Source organism: Desmodus rotundus, unplaced genomic scaffold, assembly GCF_022682495.2.
Source record: "Desmodus rotundus isolate HL8 unplaced genomic scaffold, HLdesRot8A.1 manual_scaffold_197, whole genome shotgun sequence".
Lineage (NCBI taxonomy): Eukaryota > Metazoa > Chordata > Mammalia > Chiroptera > Phyllostomidae > Desmodus > Desmodus rotundus.
In genome coordinates, this window is record NW_026527255.1 from 2,598 (window position 1) to 9,429 (window position 6,832).

At 53.1% G+C, this 6,832-nt stretch overlaps 1 long non-coding RNA gene across 3 annotated transcripts; it reads left to right on the forward strand.

Moving 5' to 3' along the window:
* The first annotated feature begins 414 nt into the window (after positions 1-414).
* On the forward strand, positions 415-6,620 carry LOC123477888 (uncharacterized). 3 transcript variants are annotated; one of them, XR_008426063.1, is made up of 3 exons: positions 415-512; positions 2,107-3,485; positions 4,430-6,620. It is a non-coding gene; the product is annotated as an uncharacterized lncRNA (long non-coding RNA). The 3 variants fall into 3 exon arrangements; XR_006652911.2 differs by lacking the exon at positions 415-512 and adding an exon at positions 574-677; XR_008426062.1 differs by lacking the exon at positions 415-512 and having other exon boundaries at positions 1,434-2,165; positions 2,328-3,485.
* Positions 6,621-6,832: the final 212 nt, after the last annotated feature.

Consider the following 6,832-nt stretch of genomic DNA (forward strand, 5'->3'; position numbering starts at 1 on the left):
CTGACCAGGCTGTCAAGGTGAGGCAGGCAAGGTGAGGACCCATCAAACCCCCCCTGCAAGTCTTCTTTCTGCACCTGTCACTGTGGATGGGAGCACCTTGCATAGAGGAGCCTCACACATTTCTCGAATGCCGCAGAATTTGTCCCTGTTCCAGGACAGGTGGATAGTCACACAGAAATCCTCTCTGCTTGTGCCCTTTCCTGATGGTTCTCTGGCCCCTCTGTTCCATTTCCTCAGTGCCACGGGACTTTGTGGTTAGCCAGCAGTGACAGGAAAGAGCTGGACCTGGCCTTGACCTAGCACGTGGTGTCTACAGCACCAGTGCCGCTTCCCCTAACGAGGGGCGGAGTAGAGTGAGGTCGGGAATGAAAGCGTCCAGGCTCCGGATGCTGGTGCAGCCTCTTCCCAGACAGCCTCGAAGTCTTGAAAGGAGTGGGGAATCTCGGCGAACTCTGGCGCCACCGATTCCAGTGTTGGTGCCTCGGAACCGCCTTCTCTGGAGAGCAGGACGTGTGAGACGCCGGGAGAGAAAGCCTCCCGCACCCCACTCCCCCTTTACCCCCTGCTTGGGCCGCACAGCAGAGCACTTGCGGAAGGGAAGTCGGGCCCAGACATGGTTCTCCGGTGGCTGGGGTGCAGGGCTCGTTCCCTCCTCAGGTCACCCGCCAGCTCTGCAGGTGACTCCCGCACCTTCCAGTCGTCCCTGCAGCATCGCTGCCGCACCGCCTTCTTGGGGTTGTCCGGCCCCCCGCGCCTCAAAGGACCGGGGCCCTCGCCTGCTTGGCCTCTGCCCCTACTCCCCCACCCCCGCCCCGGGACGCACAGCAAGGGTTTCTAATGAGTCAGCGGGAGCAGGGAGCCCCCAGCCACCCGGGCTTCAGCTCTGGTGACACAGAGTGACTCACGGGCGCCCAGGCAGCCGCAGGCCCAGGCCCCCGGCCCGGCGCCCCCTGGGCCCTGCCTGGCGTCCCACACCCGGCTCCCGGGTCCTCTTGCCTGTCCAGTGCCCCCCGGCACCTTCCCTCCACCACCAGCCCCCGCCTCCACTCCCTGGGCCCGACTCCAAGCTGACATCAGACGCTGGCCGCCGGGCCACCCTCTGAGTCAACAGTTTCCGAAGCAGAGCCCGCTGCCAGGGGCGGGGAGAAAGCGCGGCCTCCGGGGGGGAGGTGCTGGGGGGGCCGGCCCAGGTCAGGCAGCCTCTGGAGGGCGGGGGTGGGTAGGGACGAGTGGAGGTTTTACGAGAAGTCACGAGAGGGGGGAGGTGTGGGCGGAGAAACAGGGTGAAAACCACCCTGCGAGCTGCTGAGGGGGAGGAAACCTGCAGCGCGGGAGCCACGTGCTGAAGCCGGCAGTGGGTGGGTGGCTGGACCGCCCTAGAGGGACTTGGGAGGGCTGGGGGTGGGGTGGGCCCTTGCTGGGAAAGGCCCCAGGCCACGTGTCTGGGGGAAGGAAAAGAACCGGGGGTGGACATCCGCGGTCCCAAGGCTCCAGCGAACATTTGTGTGGGTAATTCGGCCCAGTTCGCTTTGATGGGAGCGGCGCTGGCCTACCCTGGGGGCTGGCGCGGCCTAAAGAAATGCACTGACTTACCCCAACTCTGGAGCCCCTCTCCCCCAAACTCACATCTTTCAAAGAGTACGTCCAAGGATAAAGGAGTTAAAGAGCCTCAGAAAACCGAGAGTAGTGACGGTCCAGTGAGGAAGGCGTGGGGGGGGGGTGGGGGGCTAGGAAGGAGGAAGGAAGCAAGCATAAAAGGAGGGAGGAAGAATTTTAAACACTTGGGAAGGATCTAACGCGCGTCCTTGGAAAGGTGAGTTTCCTGCTACCTGAGAGTTGAGGCCAGAGCCCCCCAGAGGAAAAGGAAATGGAAGGAATGAGAGGTGTTGTGAAGGAGTCTGGGCTTCTTCCTCTGGGTAACAAAACGACTTCTGTGGGCGCTCCGGGCTGCCATTGAGTCGGTGCTCAGGAACCACGTGGGGAGGCCGCCTCCTGTGGTTCTAAGATGCTGGACAAGGGCAAAAGACACTTTAAAAAGCGCCCACCTGAAGTGGCTTAAGGGGTACCTGGAAGCTTCTTTAGCCCTGAAAGGTTTCTCTGCCCTAGTCCAACAGGAAGGAAGGGAGAGCAGAGCCGGGGTACAGAACAGCAGCCGGCCTCTGCAGGTACGGCGTTCCCTCTCCTCCCACTGCATGCCTCCTCACCCACCATCCCATGACCCCCAGGATGAGCAAGACACGACTGTGGTTGGTGGGCTTCCAGCTGGAAAGCATTCTCCAGTCTCAGTCTCTTTCCGGGATTTCATGTGCGTGCTGTTCTTTCCAAAGCCACGGCTCAACAAGTGATGCCAGCCCAGGGAGGGGGTGTCCGTGGCTCATCTTGCAGGCAGAAGTAGCACAATCACCGGGTGAATGAAACCCCCCTGGATCTGTCCGGAGCTACTGGTCAGCACAGCCTCCACAGAGACCGCGTGAGCTGCTTCTTGCCCCATATGACCCTCATTCAAACATGCAGAGCAAGAGCTCTCGGTCCCATCTCCTTGGGCAGCCTTTTCCCAGTGTTCAGGTGGGCGGCTCATTTCTGCCAATCCGATCCAGCTCAAAATAGCACTGAACCAGACTTCTGGGAAGCCCTGTTGTACAGGCCTCTGTAGAAGAGTGAAAAATGACAGCTCTTAGGAAACCAAAGGTTCTAATTTGCTAAGATGGGACATGATACAGAGCCCTGTGATATCAGAGGGCAAAAATAGTGGCCAGGGATCGGTATGGAAAGTGTTAGTTATTGTGGCAGTTCCCCGGCCCTGTGTGGTCACCCTTCTGGGAAGTTGGTGGGCTGGACCAGTGAGGATTATCCCGGGAGCCAAGGCCAGGTGCAGGAGGAGGCTGTGGCCAGATGCTTAAGCCACAGACACCACAACCCCCAACTTCCACATTTGTTTTTCAGGCTGAGAACTCGCTTGGTGGGGGTTGCCTCCCCCACTGTTTCAAATTCTGATTTCTCATATTTCAGGCTGGGGCCAGGTCAGTTGCCACCTTCTCTGTGAAGCTGCTTTCTCCCAACCCAGAGTGCACTTGGCCCTGGGCACCTCCACATAACCCTTACCATGCTTTGCTTGGCCTGAGAAGTTTTGCTGTATTCAACTTCCTGCTCTATCCGAGGCCCCCTGGGAGGCCCAGAGTTTCATCTTTGCAGCTCCCTCTTGGTGGAACTCCTGGGGAAGCGCATTAGCTGTTAGCTCTGCCCTCTTCTACTCTATGTGTGACCTGACAGGCTTCCTCTGTGTCTGCCGGGACTTCTTGTTTTGCTGTGTCTGCTTCCATGAGGGCCTCATCTTGGGTTTGGACCCAGCCTGCTCTTTGCCTGAGAGTTTAGCCCAGCTTTTGGGATTGACTCATCCTCCTGATTGACTCCTGGCAGCCATTCAGCAGGAAGAGCCTTCACTCCCTTCCTTAGCAATGGGAACTCGGGCAGAGGGTCGATGGAATGTAAGTGTACCACAATTCCACTAAGCTGTTATATGTAAGTCCTCACTCAGGAACACAGGTGGATCTCACTAAAGCTAACATAGCATGTCAGGTGTAAATATTCATACATGCGGAAAGTAAATTAGGGCCTTCAGCAAAACTTTTTTCAAAGCATACCAGTGACTATAAGTTCCTCGTATGGCCCTGGCCAGTGTCGCTCAGTTGGTTGGAACGTTGTCCCGTAAACTTCAAGGTCACGGGTTTGATCCCCAGTCAGGGAGCACGTGACTAGGTTGTGGATTCAGTCCCCAATTAATGCTTCACTCCCTCTTCCCCTCCTCCCTAAAATCGATAAGCATGTCCTCAGGTAGGAAAAAAAAAGATTCCTTGTATGCACTTAGAGGGCTCATTTTCCTTGCAACTTTTTGGGAATAGAGGTATTAAAAGTGAGATACGAGGTTAAGAGCTAAGTCAGCAGGGATCAGACTGTTTTCAGGGGTCATCATAAACTTCCGTCATGTAGTAAAGTTATTGCAGATGCCAAAATATGTCGGTGATGGAAGTGAGCTGGACTGGGAACCTTTGCCTCACTGGTTTGGCACAACTGCCACACACAGCCAGCATCCCTTGGCAGCACTCACCCCTTCACTGAGAAGCTGGCCTTCTCAAGCCATCCTTGAGCACACACTGGAGCAGGCAGTTGGGTCTCTGTGTCAGGGAGCCATGGCTCTACCTTTGGATCCGCTGTGTCTGAGTTCTGCTACCTGAGGCCAGCTGCTTCCCTGTCTGTGCCTTGGTTTCTCTATCTGTGAAATGAGAGATTGCTATACCTACCTCTTAGAGCTCTTGTGAGGACCAGAGGGAGTGACTTTGGGTGGGCACACAGTAAAAAGTAGTTTAATGTAGCCTTTCTAACTAGGGGGTAATGAATACTTTTATAATTTTTTCTACTTGGGGTTCTTTAGATCCAGGTTCTGCCCAGGATCAAGAAGGCCAACCTGAGAGAGCAAGTCATTCTTCTAGAAGCTACCAGAGAAAAGACCAACATTTCTAGAAGTAAGGAATTTAATAGCAGCAAACCTACCAACCAACAGGACCTAAGAGAGACCTGATATTGGATCTGTCTGTGGCCTAATCAGTGACAAAGATGACCTTTGCCCAAACACTGGGTGTGTTCGAGTCCCTGAATGAGGCTTTAATCCAGGAGGTGTTGAAAGAGCCTAATAAATACTTACTCCATTTATTCCATTGAATAAATACGTACTCAAATCCAGCAGTTTGAAAAAAAATGCAAAGTTCAGATTTTGTGTGCCCCTCCAGCATGTGAGACATGACTCTGAGGGAAGACACTAAACCGGGCCCTGCTGTATTGGGCGATGGGCCCCGGAGCCTCAGGCCAGGCCCTGGACTCTTGCTCCCGTGAACGGGGCAGGAAGAGCACGTTAACCGACTGCACAGCACTCCCTTCAGAGAGGGAGCAAGAACTGCCCTTTGCACCGCAGCGCTTTCTGGCCCCACTGACACCAATTTGGGAACATATGGTGCATCGATTTCCTAGGACTGCATGACCACACACCACAAACCGGCCTTCTGAAAACACGGAAATTTACTTGCTCAGAGTATTGGAGGCTAGGGGTCTGAAATCAAGGCACCAGCAGGGCCATGTTCACCTCGAATCTGGGCAGAATCCTTCTTTGTCTTTTCCTAGAGTCCTAGCCTCAGGTAGCTGGCAGTCCTTGGCATTCCCTGGTTTATAGCAACATCACTCCAATCTCTGCCTCTGTTGGCACATGGCGCTCTCCCTGTGTCCCCGTCCTCACACGGCATTCTCCTTAGTTTAAGGGCACCAGTCACAGTGGACAAGGGCCCACCCTAAGTACTTCTTCTTAACTGGAGTACACCTGCGAAGAACCTCTTTCCAAATAAGGTCATATTCCCAGGAACTAGGGATTAGGACTTCACCACATCTCTTTTAGGGAAAACAGCTCAACCCATAATGCATGGTGAGAGTAGACAGGCTGCCGCACCAGCAGAGGAGACAGCGCAGGGCGCTCCACTGTGTGCTGCTGAGGGGGCAGGTGGACGGTCCAGCTACCAGGAGCCTCCAAAACATTCATATCCTTTCTTTTTTAAATCCTCACCCAAGGATTTGTTTTTATTGATTAGGGAGAGAGAGGAAGGGAGAGAGGGAGAGAGAAACGTTGATGTGAGATAGGAACATCCATCAGTTACCTCCAGCGTGCACCTGACTAAGGGTCGAGCCCGAAACCTCTTGGTGTACAGGACAATGCTCCAACCAGCTGGGCCACCTGGCCGGGGCAACATGCATCTCCTTTAATCCAGTGACCGCTGCTTGGAAGTCATCAAAATGTGGGTAAAACTGCGCACAGAAATATTCGCCTCAATATTGTTTGTAAAGAACTAATCACCGGGAACAACGTTAATGCCCAACAGCTAGGGATGGTTATTAAAATAAGGCATATCCACGCGAGGGGACATTATGTGGCCTTTAGAAATGACATTGCCAGAAAAAAAATAGCAGGGAAAATGAACTGAAAGGATATATTTATTATGTTGTCAACTTTGTAAAAATATACAGGGAAGGAAAAAACCAACATAATGTTCATATCCCCCCCTTTTATGGAGTAATGATGAGTGATTTTGTTATTTAAAAAAATTATGGCATCACATAAGTTCTCTGCATTGGCTTTATAACCAAGGAGGGGGAAAAAACCCTAATGATATTTTAAAAATAGATACATAAATTGTTTCCTGGAGTATACCTTCCAGGACGTTCTGGCTGGGGGGAGGGCAGCAGCTGCTGGGTGTCCAGCTGATTTCTGTGCTTGTAGCCACAGTCATCACACCCCTGGAGTTTTTCAGCATGTAGTTGGGTGGCAACTTACATCAGAATTACCCATGATGCCTGTTTTAAAATGCAGAATTCTAGGCCCCACCCCAGACCTACGAAATCAGGATCCCTGGGTGAGGGGCTAGGAATTTGCATTCTCACAGGCTCTGTGCATTTGAGATTGAACTCCCCCTGCCTCACAGGCTGTGGGTAACCCACTCATTGGTCACCCAGGGTGGCTTGTCACCCCAGTCATCTGTGCCCTGTCCACCTACACTGGGCTTTGAAGAATAAAACCAAATAAACAGAAGTTATTCTCTTCATAAAGCCCATTTGTGGTTCTCCTACCTAAGACAGGAAGCTGCAGAACATAGTATTCAAAAGACTAGAACATTTGTGATTGTGTTTTATGTGGGAATCCAGCAGCGGCATTTCTTCATTTATGTCTACTAATGAGAATGAGTTCACGTTCTCAGACTCTGCCCTGGTTTGGGGTTCAGAAAGTTGCAGGGAGACA